Source organism: Falco biarmicus, chromosome 18, assembly GCF_023638135.1.
Source record: "Falco biarmicus isolate bFalBia1 chromosome 18, bFalBia1.pri, whole genome shotgun sequence".
Classification (NCBI taxonomy): Eukaryota; Metazoa; Chordata; class Aves; order Falconiformes; family Falconidae; genus Falco; species Falco biarmicus.
Window position 1 is genome coordinate 1751144 of NC_079305.1, and position 21387 is coordinate 1772530.

At 50.6% G+C, this 21387-nt stretch overlaps 1 long non-coding RNA gene across 1 annotated transcript in view; it reads right to left on the reverse strand.

Annotated features, from left to right (window-relative positions):
- Positions 1-21387, reverse strand: part of LOC130160533 (uncharacterized) — a 226374-nt gene that overhangs the window by 78616 nt on the left and 126371 nt on the right. The window lies entirely within an intron of this gene.

Sequence of the window (21387 nt, forward strand, 5' to 3'; positions counted from 1 at the left end):
GGCTGCGGGCCAGCCTGGTGGCGCGGGGTCTGGGAGCTCTGCCCACCATCTCCCACACACGCAGCCTGCTGGTCTCCTGCGGCTCCCCGACGCGACAGAGCAGCCCCTCCGCGGGGTGGGGGTCCCGGCCCCTGCCAGCCCCAGCGCGGGCAGCTCTGCTCGCCCCCAGCCCCATGCCTGGGGCTCCTCCTGCAGCCCGCAGCGAGGGTCCTGGTGGGGAGGGGCAGCTGGCACCAGCCCATGCCGGTGTCACCGCCACCGCGGAGCATGCGGGGGTGTCCTCAGAGGGGCTCCCAGCCCTGCTCCTGCACCTCGCTCTGGGAGCCGCCCAGCACCCTGGCCTCTGGCTGCTCCTGCTGCACCGGGCGCCCGCTCCCGCTGCGCCAAACACGTGTTCCAGCTGCACCAAGCATGCATGCACCAAGCACCCGCTCCCGCTGCACCAAGCACCCGCTCCTGCTGCACCAAGCACCCGCTCCCGCTGCACCAAGCACCCATTCAGTCTGCACCAAGCACCCGCTCCCACTGCACCAAACATGCATTAGAGCTGCACCAAGCACCCATTCCGGCTGCACCAAGCGCATACTCCGGCTGTGCCGAATGCCAGCTCCCACTGCACCAAGCGCACACTCCCACTGCACCAAGCACCCATTCCGGCTGCACCAAGCGCCCACTCCCGCTGCACCAAGCACCGACCCCCACTGCACCAAGCGCCCACTCCCGCTGCACCAAGCGCCCATTCCAGCTGTGCCAAGTGCCCACTCCAGCTGCGCCAAGCGCACACTCCCACTGCACCAAGCACCCATTCTGGCTGCACCAAGCGCCCACTCCCGCTGCACCAAGCACCCATTCCAGCTGTGCCAAGCGCCCACTCCAGCTGCGCCAAGTGCCCACTCCCGCTGCATCAAGCACCCATTCCAGCTGTGCCAAGTGCCCACTCCAGCTGCGCCAAGCGCCCACTCCAGCTGCGCCAAGCATGCATGCACCAAGCACCGACCCCCACTGCACCAAGCGACCACTCCCGCTGCACCAAGCACGCATTCCAGCTGCGCCAAGCACCCACTCTCGCTGCGCCAAACACGTGTTCCAGCTGCACCAAGCATGCATGCACCAAGCACCCGCTCCCGCTGCACCAAGCACCCATTCAGTCTGCACCAAGCACCCGCTCCCACTGCACCAAACATGCATTAGAGCTGCACCAAGCACCCATTCCGGCTGCACCAAGCGCATACTCTGGCTGTGCCGAATGCCAGCTCCCACTGCACCAAGCGCACACTCCCACTGCACCAAGCACCCATTCCGGCTGCACCAAGCGCCCACTCCCGCTGCACCAAGCACGCATTCCAGCCGCGCCAAGCGCCCACTCCCACTGCACCAAGCATGCATGCACCAAGCACCGACCCCCACTGCACCAAGCGCCCACTCCCGCTGCACTAAGCATGCATTGCGGTTGCACCAAGTGCCTGCTCCAGCTGCACCAAGCGCCCACTCCGGCTGCACGTTCGCTGGCTGCCCCTCCGCAGTGCTCGCGGAGCTGTGGCCTAGGCCAGCGCTTACAACGGGGCTCTCCCTCCTACCCGGCCCTTGCAGCTGACCCTCATCTTGATTAACTGCTTTTGCAACTCTTTCTTCCTAATATGCTATTTCTTTGTCGGAGAGAGGAAACGTCAATGGTGCACTTTTAGCCAAGGACAAAGGACAAGCGAATGCATCAGGAACGGACCCCTGAGAGAGACTTTCTAAGTTGCGGCACAATTTCAGCCCCGGTGGCAGGCATTCTGAAGATGTAGTGAACTAGCTGGGGGCAAAGGCCACCATGCTATTCTTGATTGCCTCCTGAGACCTCCTAAAATCCAGCAGCTGCCTCGCCGATTCCATACAGCCGTGCTTTGGTGCCTAAGAAAGCACTGCAGAAGATTCCCCCGCCCCCCCCCCCCCCCCGGCCTTTTTCTTTTTAAAGAAATGACAGCCTCTAAGTCTTCAGAGGAGGGTCTGAACACATGATTTAAGTTTACCTTAAAGCCTCAAAAAACCAGGACAAAGGCACCATTTCTCTACCCCTGCTCCCTCCTGGTTTAGCACACCTGCTTCCAGCTTCGTGAGGATTCAGAGCCGGTAACGCTGTCGGATGCTTTGCAGCTGAGGGTGACAAGGCTGGCACGAGATTTTCCCAACAAGTGGCCCCACCTGCTCCTGCGGGAGCTCGGCAGGGACCGAGGGCTGCACGCAGGGGCGAGGAACAGCCCGTGGGAAACGACCAGGCAGAACCTTCCAGATTTATCGGAGCATCCGCAGGCACCGTGGAGCAGCCTGCTTGCTGTGCAACACCTGCAGAGCCACAGGGAGGTGGTGAACACAGGATTCCTGCCTCCTGGAATTGCTTGGGTGTTGTTTTCTTCAAGATGACAGCAGTAAGCACTCCCAGGAATGCACAGGGAGAATCTGAAATCTCCAGCTCTGCCTTTGTGTCAATTCAATGCACACTGCTCGTGTATCTGGCTGCAGGATGCTCCTCTGGCCTCACAAAGGCTAGTTCGCTGCACAAACTTTTTATACACATCCCAGCACGTGTTATAAAATGCACCGTGCCGTGCTCCTCGGGGCCAGCGAGCAGCTCCCCTTGCTACCCAAGCTGGGACAGAGCGAGCGACATTTAGTGACGATGCTCCTCTCCAGGAGCTGGCCCTGACTGAGGTTTCCAGTTCTTCCCTCTGTAATTTAGTCTCGTTTGAATTCACCCTGAAACAAAGGAGGCTAGGAGGCTCTCAGCAGGAACGTTTCAGATGACAAAATTGTCTTGGGTAAAAGAAAGAATTTGAGGAAAGCTTTGGAAACAGAAAACTGAATCTCCGTTTCTCCCGTGGATACCCTCTCGGGACCTGAAAGCAAGCACGCGATCTTTCTAGACGCTGGATTCCCACTAGTGTAGGCGATGGAAGCTGTGATCCATCATCGCCAGCTCCTCAATACTGCCTCCACCCCAGGGTCTGCTCAGCGCTCGCTCTCGCAGGGCATCGCTGCTCCAAGAGCATGGCCAAGGGCACAGCCACCAGGGAACGCGACTGTGAGGATTCCGTAACCCGAACAATGTTGCTCGTCACAGTAATGCCAGCACCTCGAACCAGCAAGAAATGTCATTTCTCAGTTTTCCAGTATCCTTCAGTAGCCCCCTAATGCATGCGGACTACCAGCTGCTACAAACACTGTAATTCCCCTCGTTTTCCACCTTGACCTTTATCTGCCTCTTGATTTTTTTTTTTTTTATATATATATATATACACACACACACATATACACATATATAAACATAAATATTTAATCAGAGATGGTTAAACCCATTTATTTTTTGTTATGTGTATATATATATATATAATAAAATAATATATTTGGTTATGTATATAAATAATATATATATTTATGGTTAAACCCATAATTAAGCAACCTGATTATTTACGAAGCAGGTATTTTTCGCCCTCTCCTGTTGCCTGCTTTGCTCCGCTTAATCACCTAGGTCATGAATTTTAAATAGCACTAATTGCCATCTTTTGGCCTTTCAAAGCATATCTCACCCATCTATCTGCACTGGGAAGACCTCAACACAGAGAAAACAGGGTTTGAGTCCTGTCAAAGCCGGGGAGGACGTGCTAAGATACACCCGAGCTGGTGAAGAGGAGGTGTCAAAGGCACCATCTGGATATCCCGCATCGCAGGGTGGATTTGCTCAAAATCAGGAGAGATAACGCTGAGCGGTGATATGACTGCCCTCCCTCGCAGCAGCCACGCTCACTGGAAGTTCAGCGCTTTAGGGGGCTCTTGAAAGGGCTGGATCGGGTCTGAGGGTCCCCCCAGCCCTGTCCGAGCGGCGGCACAGCACTACAAGGAGCCGCAGGCAGAGCGGGACGCACGCTTTCCCCGCCACCCGCCGCATTCGGGGATGCTTTGCCCGCATCCCACCTCAGCAGCGGCCACTCCGAAGCTCTGGTTAAGCCCCCCCTGTGCTTCAAAGAGCCTTCGCTTTCCTAATTCCACGAACGTTCTGGAAATCTGCATCTTTCCAGGAGGCAACCTGAACCGCTACTCCTCCGTGGAGCCGGGCACGTGAAAATAAATGCACGGTACAAAGTGGTGTAACGGGCTGGTACCGTCCCACCTCTGCTTTTCTCAGCCATGGATAACTGAGCCCAACATATTTCAAGACAAAAGGCCCTGCCCAAAGTCAGCTGGACTCTGCCTCGTGCTAAATTAACAGAATTTAGGATAAAAAGGATTTATTAGCCCCCCCAGCGTGACATGCTGTGGAGTTGCTCATACTGAGGCCAAGTTAAACGAATCCATTCCCAGGCTCATCAGCCAAACCAAAACCAAACCAGACTTTTGTGAAAAGTTTCTTCTTTTCATCTTTGGTCATTTCTTCCTGCCAATTAGTGCCGAACGAGGGAAGAGGTGGAAACTGCAGCATCTTCTGATAAAATCTGTCTTCGGGTAAATTTACAGCTCAGTTTTACACACCGCAAAAAATTCTCACACTTCAAATAAGCCAAGGACAAACTTGAATATCTGAAATGAACCTCCAAACCTTTGGAATTTTCCCTAACATATGCAAGGCGGGCAGCTGCCAATCTCAGTGTACATCTAGTTACACTGCCTTTCAGAAATACATAGTAACTATTTCGTAACAGAGCCTTGCTACGATTCAGCTGAAGCCTGAGTTCCATATTCTGTGACTAAATATCGGTTACACCAGAAGAATTTCCTCCCAGTTTTCCCAAAGCCGGCCACGGCATCTATTTGCTCAATTAAATAATAGCGACACTGATTTGTCTTTCAGTTGTGCATCTCAGCTGTTTAAACCGCTAAACGCTAATTTGCAATACTGCCTGCAGAAGCTGGAGGGTGTTGAGTTGTACCTCAATCCCACTTCCACTTAATGCTGGTGGAATCAACGAATTTTGCCATGGAAAAATTAACGTGTGATGCCAGCCGGGCCGTTTATCTTCTGGATGAGAGAGAAACTCCACGCGCCGGACCATTTTTTTGGTTTTGAGACCTCCTGTGGCCCACGGGCGCTCGAGGTGTACACCTAAACCGTTGTGCTAATCCCAAACCAGCGTACAAACGATTGCTTTTTCACCAAACCATCCCTCCTGCCCCACGAATCCCCGGATCCCAGGGAAAGCTGCGTCTCCACCGCCCTAACTGGGGGAACGGGGAGCCAAGGCTGCGCTCCTCTCCATGGGTGAGCCAAACCTGGGATCTTGGGAACATTTCCCTTCTCAAATATGAAAACGCTGGTTTGTTGAACCACTATCAAAACGTATTTGCAAGCTGGGAACGGAACAGAAAAAGTAAACCCAGAAGGTTTAGGCATCACAGCCACGCTGCAAAGCTTTTTCTACTTAAACTGTAGCTCAGCTGAAGGACCGATGCAGCCTTTCTCCTTGTGTTGCTCTGCACAGGGCACCTCTACAAATAAACATTGAAGAAACACAGTCTTTCTCCCCTTCTCTCGCATCCTACCACCGTGATTTACAAGGTGAAATTAAAAATACACACATCCCAGTGCCTGGGGTTTTACATCTTGGGTCACTGATTTATAAAAGCTGCCAGCAAATTTTAAACGCTTCGTTTTGATTTAGAAATCATTGCTTGAAAGTTGTATTTATCTCGAATATTCAGCTGTATTGCACATCACTGAAAATCTAATTTATGGATTGCAAAATGTGTGCGGATAGACTACAAAACATATTTATAGATCACTCCCCCTAATAATAATATACGCAGCTCACCCACCCAAAAGTTATGCACGTATTCATACACGTGTAAATGCATATATGTGTATATCTCTCGCAGATGTATATTAAATCCTTCTCTCCGTAACCACATTTTTGATGGTAAGATCAGGTACCGTGTCAGTATATAACGAGCGGCTCTGCGATGCCTCCCCTCCACCCCCTCATCTTATCATTCCTGCTAAAACTCAAACTTCAAGTTCCGTTTCCAGCTCCCCAGGCGCCTCTTACTCCCGCTGCTGCTGCAAAAGGTGCAGAGGCCACATCCCAGCACGAGAGCCCGGACCCGCACAACTGCAGAAGCAGCCTAAGGAATTGCATCCTTCATCCCGTCCCCTTGCTGAGGCTGCGGGATTGATCCTGCTTGTCCTCCACCCCCCACCCTGGCTTACTTCTCCCCGCTGTGCTAGAAGGAGACTAGACATGAAATGGAACAGCTTTCCTTAAAATTGAAAGGAAAAGACGCGCTTTTCCTTCTGGATTCATACCATGAATGCTGGAAGAAAAGGAGAAAGGCCGGATCCTTCACGGGAAAATGGAAGGATGCACAGACCAGCCTGTTTCCCAGCAGCTTCAACTTCTTCTCCCACTTTCACTCCCTTAAAAGCCAACAATTCCTGATATTTCCTACACAAAGCACATCATCTGCTAACGGCATCACACGATGCCTCTTCACCCACTGATTTTTATTCCACCAGCCCAACAGGAGCGAGAAGTTGGGTCTTACTGTGTGAGATGCTCCAAAAACCTCTGGGCGCCCATCAGCCTTTTCCACCAATGGTTCTCAAGCTGAACAACCACCTTTTCGCGGCAGCGGAGTGTGGGAAGCGATGAGATGGTTAAAGAAAATATATGCATAAAGTAGATATGCACACTGTTTTAGTCAGTCATTAGTGTTAATCACAGGTTTAATCACTTTGCCCCCGCATCCTCCTCCCTGATTGCCACAACCCACACCAATTGCACGGAGCAGCTCGTTAGCAGAAGTGCTACTGGGGCCATACCCCCGGTCCTGAGGCCGTACCCTGGTCCTGGGGCCGCACCCCTGGTCCTGAGACCGTACCCCCCAGTCCTGGGGCCGTACCCCCCCCGGTGCTGGGGCAGCACCCCTGGTCCTGAGGCTGTACCCTGGTCCTGGGGCCGTGCCCTTGGGTCCTGGGGCCATACCCCGGTCCTGGGGCCGTACCCCCGGTCCTGAGACCGTACCCCCTGGTCCTGGGGCAGAACCACCCCTCCTGCCTGCACACTCCTACCGGGCAGCGGTGACTTTTCCACTCAGCATCAGCCGAACGGATGTTCCTGGTCCTCCTGGGCACTTGGTGAGCCTTGGTGGAACCCCACAGTGGGGAGCTGGGGTGGCCAGCCAGGGGGCAGCGAGAGGCGTGAAAAGGGCAATTCGGAGCATCCTGATGCTGCGCCATGGACCGGGGCGCGAGTGACCCGCAAACCCTGTTGTGCAAGTCGCCCTTACGCTGGCTCCTCCATGCAGGGGTTAACCTCACCCCGTGCTCATGATTAAAAAGTAGCTGGCCCAGTCATCCGCAATTATTTATAGGCTGAGGAGGTGGCATGTATTGTGCTAGCAGCACTTTCCAGGCTGATGAAGTTTGGGTTACAACTCTGTGGCTGGTGAGGTCTGCGGACACCTGGCTGTTCTTACAGGTTAAACATTTCACACCCTGTCAAACGCCAACCCGAACTGCGTCAGGCTTTCCTCCCCCCTTCCCCAAAGGCCACTGAGAACACGGGGTAGCTGGGGTGCCACTTGAAAGGGAGGAAGACCCTCTTTAACCTGGCATGTACATCAGAAGGATCTAGAAGGGACCAGCTCAGGAGATCCACCTTGCAACGACCTCGCTGATCCAGCCTCACGTCATCCAAGCTCCTCGTGGCTGTTGAAGGCTCTACTTTGACCTGGCAAGCCGAGGAGGAAGGGTCACCATCCTTACTCCAGGGAACCACCGCTGGGTTCCTCAGTAGGACGGGGCTGTGGGTTTAAGGGGGAGCCCGGCGGCTCTGGCCCCTGCCAAGGGAGGGATCTGCAGGATTGAAATTCTCTTTTCCACAGACAGAGGAGATGGGGCTCATCTGTGGTAGTGCTCAGCACCGGCTTTAGCAGACGTTGCCCCGTTTACTCCACACCTGAGAGCGGAAAATGCTGCAAGAGTCCGGCGCCTCAGGGAAGTCTCTGGGAACCTGATGCCAAATCTCTCTGAATCCAAACTCTGACGTTTGCCTGGACCATGCAACAATCCTGCCCGACTGACCTGTATCTGCTGGTGTTTCCTGGACAGAGCACATCATCTGCTAACAGCATCACATGATGCCGCTTCACCCACTGATTTTTACTCAACAAGCCCACCAGTAACAAGAAGTTGGGTCTTATTGTGTGACATGCTCTAACAACCTCAAAGATGCTGCGGTCTTTGCCCTCAGAGTTGGGTAAACCCGGCGGAGGAGATGGTAAATTCCCTCCTCCGTACCGGTGTCCGTGACTAGAGAGCACAGGACGGGCAGAGAAGCAGAATCCGTCCCCGTGGAGTCCCTCCCGTGCCCAAAGCTGTCCCAGAGGAGAAAACACACGCACGGAGGGAAGGATGGAGAAAACAGGCATTTGGGAGAATTACTCACTCACCCCTCCGTAGATCAAACACCCTGTGTATAGTATGTTGAGAGAGAATTAATACGTATTTATTCAGCCAGAAGGCAGGTTTATGAAGATACTCAATAAAATTACAATGTTGAGCAGAGATAAACAACAATAATAAAAACGTAACATACGTGAATCCCTTATCTCACTTAAATCAGGGTAATTAAAAGCTACATATTTCAGCTGCCAAAAGCGGTAATTTGAGTCGTACTGCAACTTTACGGACACATTTCCATTAAGAGCATCAGTTATGAGTAATATAATTTCCTCTTCACTGAGCATTGCTTACCTAATTTCACCTTTTCCTTAATAATACACATTACTTAATTCTCCAAACAGCTGTGTAATTTAACTAGGCGTGGTAAAAATCCACTGATTAGCCCGCCTGCAATTCTGAACATGCAGAGCAATATACAGAATATGATTCTTCAAAAAAAGGTTTCAAATTTAGGACAGCAATGGGATTCGGGGCAACGGTCTAAAAGGTGCAATTACGATAATATGCTAGAAAGGCAAAAGATTAAGCTTTTTATTATTCTGCAACATTTTTTACATTTTATTGCCAATAATTACATAGGTTTCTTTTCTATTTTCATTGCCTCAACATCTCCCAGGTTAATTATGTTGTCAAGATCATGTCAAAAAGCCACCGCTAAAATTATGATTCTCATTACATGATGATCTAATCAATTTTGTGTGGTAATTTTGGTCCAACCTATTCTACCAACATACACATCCTGTACATGGAAAAATCTATTTCTCTGTCACACTATATTATACTGTTGTTCTTGTGCCACTGCAGTTAAGAGCCTGTCAGCAGTTCTGCTACAACCTCTTATATCCAAGGTTTATAATAGAGACATTAAAAACCCCTAATAATTTTGGCTGACATTTGACAGGCATTTTCATTACGGGGACCTATTTTATTTATTTAGAATTTGGGTTCTGTCTGAATAGAGAGCCTCGAGTCTTACCTGTTATCCAAAGTGCTGTGAAACCCAGGGACTGAGCCGGGGACCAGAACCACAACCCCAAACCACGCTTGAAAAAGAAAACGATGCCTTGCTTGATCGTTAGCTCTGCGGGTCCGGGCACCGCTGCCTTGCTCCATCCCTTATCCAGGGGCTCAGCACACAATTATCAGAGGATCCGCACCCTAATAAATGGCAGAAGACCAGCTCCGAGCAAAAAAAAAAACCCCAAAGCATCCTGAAAGAGTAGTTAAAATGACCGTGATCTACATCAAACCCTCGGTCTTACTGCTGCTAGTAAATCTACGTATACAGAGCGCTGCGTTTAGAGGGAACGGCCAGTTGGGAAGGCTGGTCCTGGGACTGGGACCACCACCGATACTCAGCCGCGGGGGAAAACACAACAGAAAGGCTCGGAAAGCAAGAGGGAGAGCCTGGAGACGGGCAGAGCTGAGGAGATAACACCAAAATAACTTTTCCTCCTTTCTCACTGCCACGGGTAACATTGCAGCCCTGCCTGCCTGCTCACATCTTGTGTTTTGCTGCCTACAAACGTTTCTGCCGTCGGCTTTTCGCTGCCAAAAATGTCTCGGGGAGGGGAATTTTCAAACGGCGTCTGTGCATATGCACAGCGGCAATGTTTTAAAACATAGGCGCGCTGCTGAAGTTTTTGCTCCAGAATAGGTTGTGTGATGGGTAGTCAAAAATAACGCCGAGTGCTTTCCCAGGCTGGGAACGACAGAGCTTGTGCCGAGGCTTCCAGCTCCTCCAGCGACTGAGGACGATGGGAGTAACTAACCCCCTGCAGAAAAGTGCAACGCGCTCATGCAACGAAGCTGCTCCTAGCAGTAGTGAGGCTGAATTCCACCCCCCTGCAAAGCCCCAAAGCGTTATTCCAGCCCCACCAGGATCCAAGCGGTGCAGAGAGCTCAGCAAACTGCACCCAGAATACGTCCCGCTTCGACTGAATTATTCAGCACAAAAATATTTTCCAAGATGTAATCACCTCGGCACACTTTGTTCAAAGAGGGATACAGGTGGAGAAGGGATCAAAATCCTAATCTCTTTGATCACAACGTGCTGCTCTCTCACGATCCCTAAAGAGCTCACGTAACAGGTTTAAACACAGGTGATGCCAAAGCTGAATCCAATATATACAGAAATAAGAAATCAGGCAGTGCCATTAAAAAAGATGGGCCAGATCTGCTCGGAGCAGCCCAGCTCAAATGAATTCACAAGTATCAAAGCGGGTATCAGCCAAGGATCAGGCATCAGTTGTAGTGAGCTCTGCTGCTAGAAGATACAGGTCTGTAACGGGCTTTGCATCTAATAACACATTTGGATTTTCGTATAACAACAAAAGCGGTCCCTCCTCGCAGCGCTCAGGATCAGAGAAAAGCGGGTTCATTCAATACCTGCTCTGGATTCTTCCAAACTGCGTGTCCGTTTGTGTAAAAAAAAAAAAGTAGGAAAACCTGGTCGTTGGAAAGAGTAAAGGGTAATTTATTTCCAGGGTAATTTCCAGGTTGTTTCTGAGCCACGCACGTGCCGTGGGCTAAGAGCAGCAGAGGGATCCACCGGGACCCTCCGCCACCTCCGTGGAGCAGCAGGATGCTCGGCAGAGGCTCCCCCCCCCCCCCCAGCAGCACGGACAAGCTCCCGCACCCCCAACATCACGGAGTATCTCAGGCTGGAAGGGATTCACAAGGATCACCAAGTCCAGCTCCTCGCCTTAGGGGGATGAGGACTGGCCTAAAGGCCGGTTAAACCCCAGTTCTGCACCAGGCTGGCAGGCAGGGGCTCCAGCGGCTCAGCAGCAGGCACGGAGCGAGGTGAGGAGAAGACAGAGAAGCCGGAGGAGCAGCAGTTCCACCCTTTGCACCACCGGTACCTTCACCGGCGTGGCAGCAGCCCCACAGCCAGGCAGCCCCATCCTTCTCCCCTCCCCCCACCCTGCCCAGGCTTTTGGGCTTCCCTCAGCTCTATTTCCCTTGTCTGGGACGCCGGCTGCCTCTTTCTCCAGCATCTCGCCCCTTCTGTGGGTACTTTGGGTGTCTCGGACTCTCTTTGAAGAGCCTGGGTTGACAGAGACCACCTCCCGACCTCCTAAAAGCAAGAAACCCACCTTCACCTCTGCTGAGGTTTGACACACGTGATAAAAGTGCTTCATACAAACAAGCGACCGATGTTTTATTCTGCTTAGCCCACACCGCCCTAATTATTCAACTGATAGTCAATCACCAGCGAAGTGTAAATAGGTCGCTATGTAGATTGGCTAAGCTGCCTACTAATCAATCAGATTAAAAAGATGATGGCAAATCTCCAATAATTACGCAGCGTAATTAAAAGGCTGGGGAGCCTGATTTAGGGCTTATTAGCCCTCTAAGTCCTTCATTAGCCATATTAGTTTCCCGCATCAGATCCCGAAGGGCAACTCCTTGCCCAGCACAGTCAAATATTACGCTCACTCCCGAGTTTTCTGACCTTTGGGATGGCAGTGGACAAACCCAAACGTTTTTGCTCTATGCCCTTTAAGTGGGGGCAATACTCCCGTGGTTTGTGTACGGTACATACACTTTTCCATAGGGTAAACTAAAAATCCACGATGGACATACCTCCGTCCTCCTGATCTTTACAATGGGTGGAAGACACCGATCTTGCTTAACAGAACACTTTGATGCGGATCCGTTCTTTTCCATCTTACGCAAGTTTATATGTTTCAGGTATATTTATTCGTGGACTGTGGGAAAGAAAAGAGCGGGCAAACTGGTGCCCCCTCCCTTCACCAAGGCAACCGAAACCCCAAGTCGGGTACCATTGCGTAGCCTTGCGATGATTGTCCCTCTTTAATTAGCGCTGGACTTCCCTGTGTGCAAGATCTACGAAACAAACGATAATTCCCTTCCCTCCCTGGTCCAACACGCTGAGGCCATGCCAATCGCGATGCGACGTCGGGAATCTCAGGTCGCTCTGTAGATGGGGAGAGTTTCCCAGGGATCAGAACAAGGCGCTTGCAGGCAGAGCTGACCCAGCTGAGTGGAGTTTCTGCTCAGCAGCGTGGGATCATGCCCTCCCAACATCTCAAACTGTAGGACGCAACCGCCAAACCCGCGAAGCCGTGATTGCACAGGCAGCCCCTGGCACCTCACGAGGGGCCAACACCTCCCAGTATCACCTTCTCATTTTCTCTGCCGTCTCCCCCACTGCACTGGAATCCCACCCCTCACCTACGCCGGCAGCACCCCCAGACACCCGCGAGGAGCTGCTCACGCTGTAGTTTTGGCTCCCTGCCCCCAGCCCATGCCACACTGACCAAACCAGCACTGCACATTGGTACGTCAGAGCTCCAACCCAAACACAGGCACAAACTGGTTCTATTCTTACCTTCGTTCCTCTCTTTCAACTAAAAAACCCCGCCACCCCACAACTCTGCCCTTTCCTTCATCTCGGGACCGCACCTCATCTTTAGATGGGTGGGCTTGGGCAGGTTTCGGCACGGTCCCCACCAGCACCCTTCTGCTCTTTAGTTCCGACTGAACTTTATCGTTACCGCCTCCATCTCATTTGCATGTGGTGAGAAAAGCACTCATTGACGGGACCAGATGGTGACAATCTTTCCTGACAGCACCAGCCACACCAGGAGCTGCCACCCAGCCCCGGGGAGCGATGCGCGCCCACCCCAGGGCAGGATCCCCCCCCCGCCCATCACCGCGGCGTCTGGGCTGCCACGCTCGGTTACAAAACCATTGCCCGTCCTCCGACGCACCTGTAAAACCACAACCCTGCCTCCGTCATGGAGCTTTCCAAGCCTGAGGAATTGCTCTTTTGGCTGGGCCGGCAACAAGCTAATCAGAGCTGCTTGTTCCTAAAAGCCTCGGAAGCAAAATCCAGATTTGCTGCTTGTCTCCGCGGTGCTGAGGCACCGCTCCTCCCAGCGCCAAGGACGATGCTTTTCCACAAAACAACATCCCTGCTGTAAAACATGAAGGGATTTGTTAATTAAGTCAGATTGCCAGTGGCTCCTGGTGGGGAGGCAGCTGCACTGCATGTTCCAGTGTTTTAAAAGCATCCTGGTGTCTGGGAATATTGTCGTTATTTTCCGTGTAGCATCCTCCCGAACACCACCAAACACACTGGAGCGACGCGTTTGCTCGTATATCACGTTGCAGGTGATCAGGGTTCCACGGGAAGACCACGACGGCACGCATCCTTCCCTTCTGCTCTTCCACGCGGGAAGAGCTGGCCCTGGCTTTGCAGGGCTTGCAGCCTAAATGGATGGAAAGAGGAGGCAACCGCTACAAGCAACCAACGGAGAGTTGGGCTGAGAAGTACGAGGTAACAACACGCTGGAAAAAATGTGTTGTCAGCGTTCCAGGCAGATGCAGCCAGTGAGCTGCTCCACCATCACTCGCACCAAGATTCTCACCACGGCTCCATCCCCTTTGCTGATGCATGAAAAGGTCAACCCCCACCCCCCCCAAAAAAAAAAAAAAGACCCTGGAGCCACCAGCTCCAGCTGCAGAAGCATTGCCACCATTGTCCTCGTGGAAAAGAGCCGTGGTCTGCGGGAAGGAAAAGATTTCACAATTCTGGCCGGGCTTTAGGGTTCTGGGGGAGGCTCAGGGGTTGCAATACCACAGCAGTTCTCAGCAGCAAAGCCCCACAGGGTCTGAATACTGCTCCTCACCCTCTGCCTGAGCAAGTTTAGCTGTGCTGCACCTAGAGCGTGCCAGCACCTCAGCTAGGCTGCTCCGAGCCTGGTGTGGGAGGCACGGAGGGGCCAAGCGCTCCAGCGACGACCTTGCCTCTGGATGCGCTGCTATCCCTGTCCCGGCTCCGGAGTCAGAGCCAGCTCGGGTGGCTGGAGCGCAGATCCCAGCTCAGGTTGCCTCAGCGCCCGAAACCTGAGCGGTGCAAAGTTGGGTGCGAAGTTTTCCTCGCTCACCTGGGGATTCCAGCGGTGACAGCGACGACCCAGGTGCTGTCCCGCAGCTGGGGAGGGAGCAGGAGGCAGAAGGTGCAGTGGATTTTTGTAGATCACTGCAAGGGTGTTTTGCAGAGAGAACAGAAGGATTTATGGAGAAATCGGGCTGCTGAGAAAGGGCAGCGCGTGGGGTGGGAAGGGTGGGCGAGCAGGCAGAGCGTAAGAGATGATGGCGCAAGCAGGACCAAGCCCTGAAGACCTTTTAAAATAAGGACAGGTAGGTCCCTTCCCAGGGGATCCACCGTCCGGAGGGGAAGCTCGATCGCTCTGTTTTCTGCCAGTAATGGCAAGACACGCCTGCTCAGCTGCTAAAAAGACAAACCCCAGGTTCACTTAACATCTCCATCATCACAGAGATAACCACAGATCTCCTAGAGCACTTCGTCAGGATCCATTGCTTTCGGTTCGTCTGCTGAAGCTGACACCAGGGCACAGGCAATTCCAGTTTTCTCTTAGTGAAATTGCTGTGAATTTTTAAATTATGTGTATATATGATGGGAATAAACACATCTCCTTCAACTTCTAGTTAAGAGAGGAAAACCCACATATGCGAGCTAAAAAAATCCCACCCCACGTACAAACAGCTGCGTCTTAACGAATCCTCCTCTAACGAAGCCCTTTGAAGCTTTCAACTGCCAAGCACCTATATAAACTGCAAATCCCAAGTACAGGTTGGTTCTTACACCGTCGCACTTTCTCGGTAACAGCACAAAAAAAAAAAAAAAAAAAATAAAATCCCACTTTGGGGAATCCGCGACGTGTTGAAGGTGTTAGGGGTAGGAGCATCCTTCCCTGTGCTCTGGCACCTCCCTGCCACGAGAACCAAACGGAGGAGGACACGGACGTGGACACGGATGCAGCAGAGCTTTTCACTGCAGTGGTCCAGGAGACAAGATCCTACCTCCTAGAGCCTCCTCTGTGTTCTGTTCCCGAAATGTGAAAAGGGCACAGGAGTGAACGGAACAGCCCCTGGGGAACGCGGCAGCCTCCACGGTTGCGCATCCTGAACTGGCCAAATTGCTGAAGGCAGCTCGGTACGGCACAATTCATCAGATCCGCGCTCCTCTTCCGATGCCAGCCATGAGGAAGGGAGAGCTTAATCAGTGGGGCGAGAGCAAACGAGGGCTGGAATCGGGAAGTCGCCTTCTCCTAGTGCCAAATGACGGGGACCCCTCTAGCTGGGAGGGTAACGCAGGAAAAGCTGCTCCTGCTGCTCCGCGCTGCACCTACTCTAGGTAGAGCATCCCAGTTTTCCATTCCTAAAGCCAGGCCAAGACTTAACTGCTGCTACTACAACAAATAAATAAATAAAAAAAATCAGCATTAGGGTAAGAATATACAGAGCGCATAAAAGTCCTCATTAACATTCCTTATACGTGCTTATCATGAATTTTATACAGGGTTAAATATATTTGCTGGTGACTAACACTGCAAGGCTGAGGATTAAAAAGGATAATGTACAATGTGATTTATGAAGTTTTAATGGAAAATCCCCATGGGTTGTGTATAAATCTTATTTATAGCTTTAAAAGTATGTAATATACTTATTGTATATTTTAAAAACTGTGGGAGTGCAGTCCCTGTCATAGTTAATCCATTAAAAAAAGCAACTCCTAGGGGGCTCCTAGGGATAAAGCATTTGATATTTTAGAGACTATCAGTGTGTTCAGTGTGAAACGTCCAATATGATTTAGTCAGTGGGGGAGAAAAGGGGAATAAAAGAACCCAAAGCGTCTTGAAGGAAGGAACAAAATGGCTGTTTCAGAAGTGAGCGCGAACCCTTTGGATAAAGGTGCCGAGCATGCGGGGGAACGCGACGACTGGCTGCGGGCTCCGTCCTGCGGCCTTTGCCAGCTGATCGCCGCCGGAGGCCGGAGCTCAGAGCTCCGTCTTTGTTTTTAGATTAGAAGAGCCATGCCGGAGCCTCGCGTCCTAGCTGCCAAGGGATGCACATCTCCCAGATGAAGTTAATCACATTAAATTGAACCCACAGCATCCACGAGCCGTCTTTGGGGAGGGAAGGCCTGGTATTGCCTACCTGGTTTTGTTAAGTTGCTTTCCTCTTATCCTTGTGGAAGTATTTTATTTATTTTTTTTTTCCCTCCCTAGATGTGGTGGAATCAATTTTACATCGGTCCAGGATATTAGCTCGTGGACCCTGTGCTTTGGACTCAAAGAGGTGGTGGGGGGGGGGTGGGGGGAAGAAAGGGAGTCCTGTCTAAAAAAAAAAGCAAAACATTTTTCTGCCACAAATAAGCCAATAAAAGGACTAACTAACAGAAAATATGAATGTAGATAAGCTATATATATGTAGATAATGTGTGTATATATATATATATAAAAATGTAGATAATAATATATATATATAAAAAATAAAAGGGCTAACTAACAAATTTTCTGTTCCAGGCCCCGCGGGTTTGCTCTTTTCAGTGGTGACTGTTCATCCTTTGGGTATCAGCCCAAAATAGCCACATAGCTCCTAATGAAGAAGTAAGATTATCTTGCAAGATAAAAATCAGGCTTTATGAAAGATCCTGGCATATACTGTGGTAGGCTGTTGTTTGCTGATCTTTAATAACAAGGAAAAATCCTAGGGTCTGGCCAGGGAAACGAAATCCCTAATCTCATCTAAGTTAGGTACAGAGGATTGAATAAGGGTGTCTGGGAAGTTAATTTTGCTTTCTTGTATTTCTTGCAATTTCTTAGAAGGATGCTGATATATGGGAATTCCTAGACTAGACAATCAGAGCCAATGATTCATTTCCAATGTGCCAAAATGAGCTAGCATGGTACTTTGGAAGAGAATATTGCATGAAATAAGATTTTTTTTTTTTTTTTTAATGATATTTCTGAGAAATTATGATTCTTCTCTCCTATCACACTCCACTCAGATTTATTCTAATTATGTCAGCTGCTCAACGTTATTGCTGGTGCCTCAATAACAACGTGAGGTGCTCAGACATATTTCAGCCTCCCCAGGGAATGCACGGTAAGCACGTGCTAGAAATGCTCGCCCTTCGAAAGGTGCTAGGCACGGTCACTCGGAGAACGCATCGCTGTTCCTTATGTTTTTACATCCAGGTCAACTGCTCATTTTCTACTACGACCAGGCACCACCAGGCTACAAAGCAGGATTCACTGCTGTGGAAATTAGGAAGAGAATACAGAGCACCCTGACGAAACCAGGTGTTTGGTGAAATCCATTATTTTGTGCAACTGTAATAAGCCTGGTCTTCAGTGGAGCATGGACATCGCAGGGAAGACTGCCCCCTCCCCCCCCCCGGCCAAATACATGCACATGGCAAGAGGCAGCCCCCACTGGAATGACCCTACGAGCTCAATGAACCCAGCACGTGAAGGAACCACTAACACCGTGACTCGCAGAAGGATGTCCTCCCAGTCTCACAGTGCTGCATCTTCTCATGCACGTTATCAAAAAGTGCATCACCCCCTTGTTTCCCAAGGCAAGACTGCCATCCAAACCTGCCTTCTCCCTTTCAAGTTCACACCGATATCTCATCTCTTCCATGCACGGTTCCCTCCAAAAAAACCCCCGCAACAAAAACCCAACGACAACTACAACAACAAAACCCACAACAAAATAAACAAAACCAAACCCAAAGAAACTGGCGACGATGCCAAGGTCTGGAGCGCCAGATGGAATTTCCATCTCAAAGGCGCTGGACTCCTAGAAGCTTGTCTAGTGCAATCCTCAGAGGAATACACCAGCCCCCCCCAGGACGACGGAAGGCAATATTAGACAACAAATTGTCCAGATCTTTCTACACCATCTTTTTTCCACGGTGTCTTCGCTGCTGCTGGTTTTTAACCTTGATAAATTGGCGCGCGCAGCCTGTTTCTTCTTCCTGCAGTAAATTACCTGCTTCAGCGGTGGTGCCACGTACCAGCTGCACTCAACATATGGCACGCGGAGGACTGCCAGCCAGGCCCATTATGTCCTGATGTTTGGCTCATTTGAGAAGATGCCATGCGGCGTGAGCCTGGGCAGAGCTGCCGCTCCCCGCGGGCTGCGATGGCCGGGGAAGGGTTTGGCATTGTGGGTACCCCAGGCACCTCATTCAGGTGGAACTGGGTGGGTTTGAGCAAAGAACCTCAGTTCCCTTGCTAGGGGAAGGTGGCGATGCTGCTAAAGGAATGAGTTAAGGCGTTTAAGACGAGATGGCGAGCAGCCTAGATGGGTCTTGCCCCCGTCCCCACAGCTTGGGGTGCTTTGGGGGTTGAGCAGAAGGGTGCACCAAGCCCTCTGCCAGCCAAAGAGACGGGACCTTGCACCACAGCAGGGAGAAACGACGTGTGCCACCGCACGGCATTGCCTTCCCCACCTCCGCAAACACCCGATGGAAGGGACCCTTCTGGCCACCACGCCGAGACACAAAACCCAGCAAACCGCCGTCGGATGCCACGCACCTTGACGTGGCAGGGAAGCGGAGCGGCGGCTGTGGAAGCAACGTGCTGGTGCAACTACCACCACCATTTCATCAACCTGGCCCGAAAGGTTCTGGGGGAACTTCCAGAAGCGCTAATTTATTGGAGAGCCAAATCATCACCTATGAAATATTTACACTTCTGACAGCCTTATAATCTGAAATTCAGGAAGAGAGATCTCATCAGCATTTTTCAGAATGGCAAAGACAGCTGAGAAATTAAAGGAGGGTGATAAAGTTTTACCAGATAATTGCAAAAAAGCAAGCTTGAAAACAGCCCAGCTAAAGATACATTACCCAGCAAAATGGTCTCTTGCCGTTATCAGGATAATCCTTAGGGGCATCTCCAGTCCTATAGAATTTAATAGGAATGAAGCCCAATAGGATTTTGTAGAAAGTGCATTGAAAGTCTCTATTTGTTATAGAAAATGATAACCTTTCTATAGGGTTTTAGAAGCTCTCCAGCAGAATTATATAGCACAGCCAACATTTTCTATTACATTTTATAGGATGATTCAAAGCCTTTTTTTTTTTTTTTTTTTTTTTAACGCCAATGCTAGATATTGAAAAGATCACTACTGTTTATCTTAGAAAGGAGGTAAAAACATAGTAACAGTGGAAAAATATGATGAAACAAACCCTAGAGAAAAGAGAATGAAAATTCCTGTACGTCCCTTAAGAAATAAAGTATTAGGACAGAAATAGCGTCTTTCAGCATCGTATTCAGACATGACGAAAAACAAGAGCTCAACTAATTGCAGGAAAATGAGTCAGAAGAAAGAACATCTGGAGTTAGAGGATGAGGGTTACAAAAAATTAACACTGGGCGTCTTTCAAAGGGGTAGAAACCGCCATGTATCCTATGTCTAATCCATTGGGTAAGGAGGTGCAGCATCCCACAGCGGCTTCTCGCATCGTGGAAGCGCACTGGTTTCTTGGGCTTCCTTTTAAATCACGGGCCACTGACCGATGTCGGCAACAGACCAAACCTTCCCCTCTCGCCTCTCTTTAGGACAGGACCTGAGAAATCATTCAAGGCGTGAAAGCCACAGCGAGGAACATGGGTTTCTGAGTGCAGCCGCACCGCTGGGTGCTGCCCGGTCCCTACCGCGGGGCTCAGTACACAGTATTTTCTCACGAAGGAGTTTAACCAAATTGGTCAGGGAACGGCAGCGGCAGCCGCTGCCCACAACCAACTGCCAAATTAATAAGCAGTAATCAGCACATCCCGTTAGCAGAGAGCATCCGGCTCTTCCCGAATCTCGTTTCTACAAAGCTACCGTACACCAGTCTCAAACTGGAGAGAGACGCCAGGCAGAGACCTCTTTCGCCAAAGGAATATAAATATAACACATAAACAAATAATTCAAAAAAATTTTTTAGAAAACGAGGAACAGCACCCACGATTTCTCACTGCCAGCTCAGAGATGAGACGGGTGTAAACCAGCGCCCACCCCCACGCAGGGGCTGACACCATCTCACACCAGTTCAAGATTTTGTCCGTAGTATTGAAAAGGGAGGTCTGTGACCCCTGAAAGCGCTTGCACACCCAGGTTCCGCACCCAAGGGTGCCGTGATGTGCCTTAAACACAGCTGAACTGAGAGGGTTAAAACCTGCCGGAGTCTAAATCATTTGCATTAATTAAAAAACAGCAAAAACCCCAGCCCCCAAATCCCCCTTTCATACTGGTATATTGCTAGTACATCATTAGCTCCGGGGGAGTCGTTTCTGATTTGTAGCAGAGAACGGGAGAAGCGAGACCTATTTATCATGCTCTTGGAAAGTCTCTCCGACATGAAAGAAATCTTCTTCGCCCTTTACTTTTCTATTGAGTTTTCAAAAGCAGAAAAGCTAGAAAAGCGTTATGCCCGGAACGGAGGGGTTTCGCCTGCGGCATTTGGTCTCTCTCCCGCTGCTGCCAACGCGGAGGTGACAGGAAAGATGCGGTTAGAGGATTAAGGAAGAGCTGTCAGGTGTGGTGCATCCCAGGTCTCCCCGCTTTTCACCTCGGGTAGAGGTTTTCCGTACTTGTGCGACACGAGGGCGTAACCTGGGGAAAGTGGTGGAGAATCAGGTTGGCCGTCTGTAGGTAGCGTTACTCCAGCATCGGTGCCAGAAATGTTACAAAGGGGGAGGAGGCTCCCCACCCCACTTTCCTCCTTTTTGCAAGATTCAGGAGAAGGGAAAAACTTGCTTAAACTCTCTATAAATCTGGGAAGTTGCTTCCTAAAAATAAGATCCTGCTTTCTTGTAGCGCTGACTGCACCTAAGCAAAATTGAGGAGCAAAAAAAGACTCCTTCCGCACACGTAGTTGTCTGCAGCCTAGAAATACTTTATTTACAGTAAATAAATAATATAAATAATTGCCCTCCCTCCAGGTCCTCACCACCAATGGAGCTGAACTTGGAGGCTGAAGGGTCGGGGTCCGTGTCCCTGCCCCTCCGCCAGCACAGAAAGTGCCGCAGCAACAACCAGTACGGAAACACTTGAAAGTCCAAACCATTACAGAAGCAAATTACGCTACTTAATTATGATTTAGGGGGGCT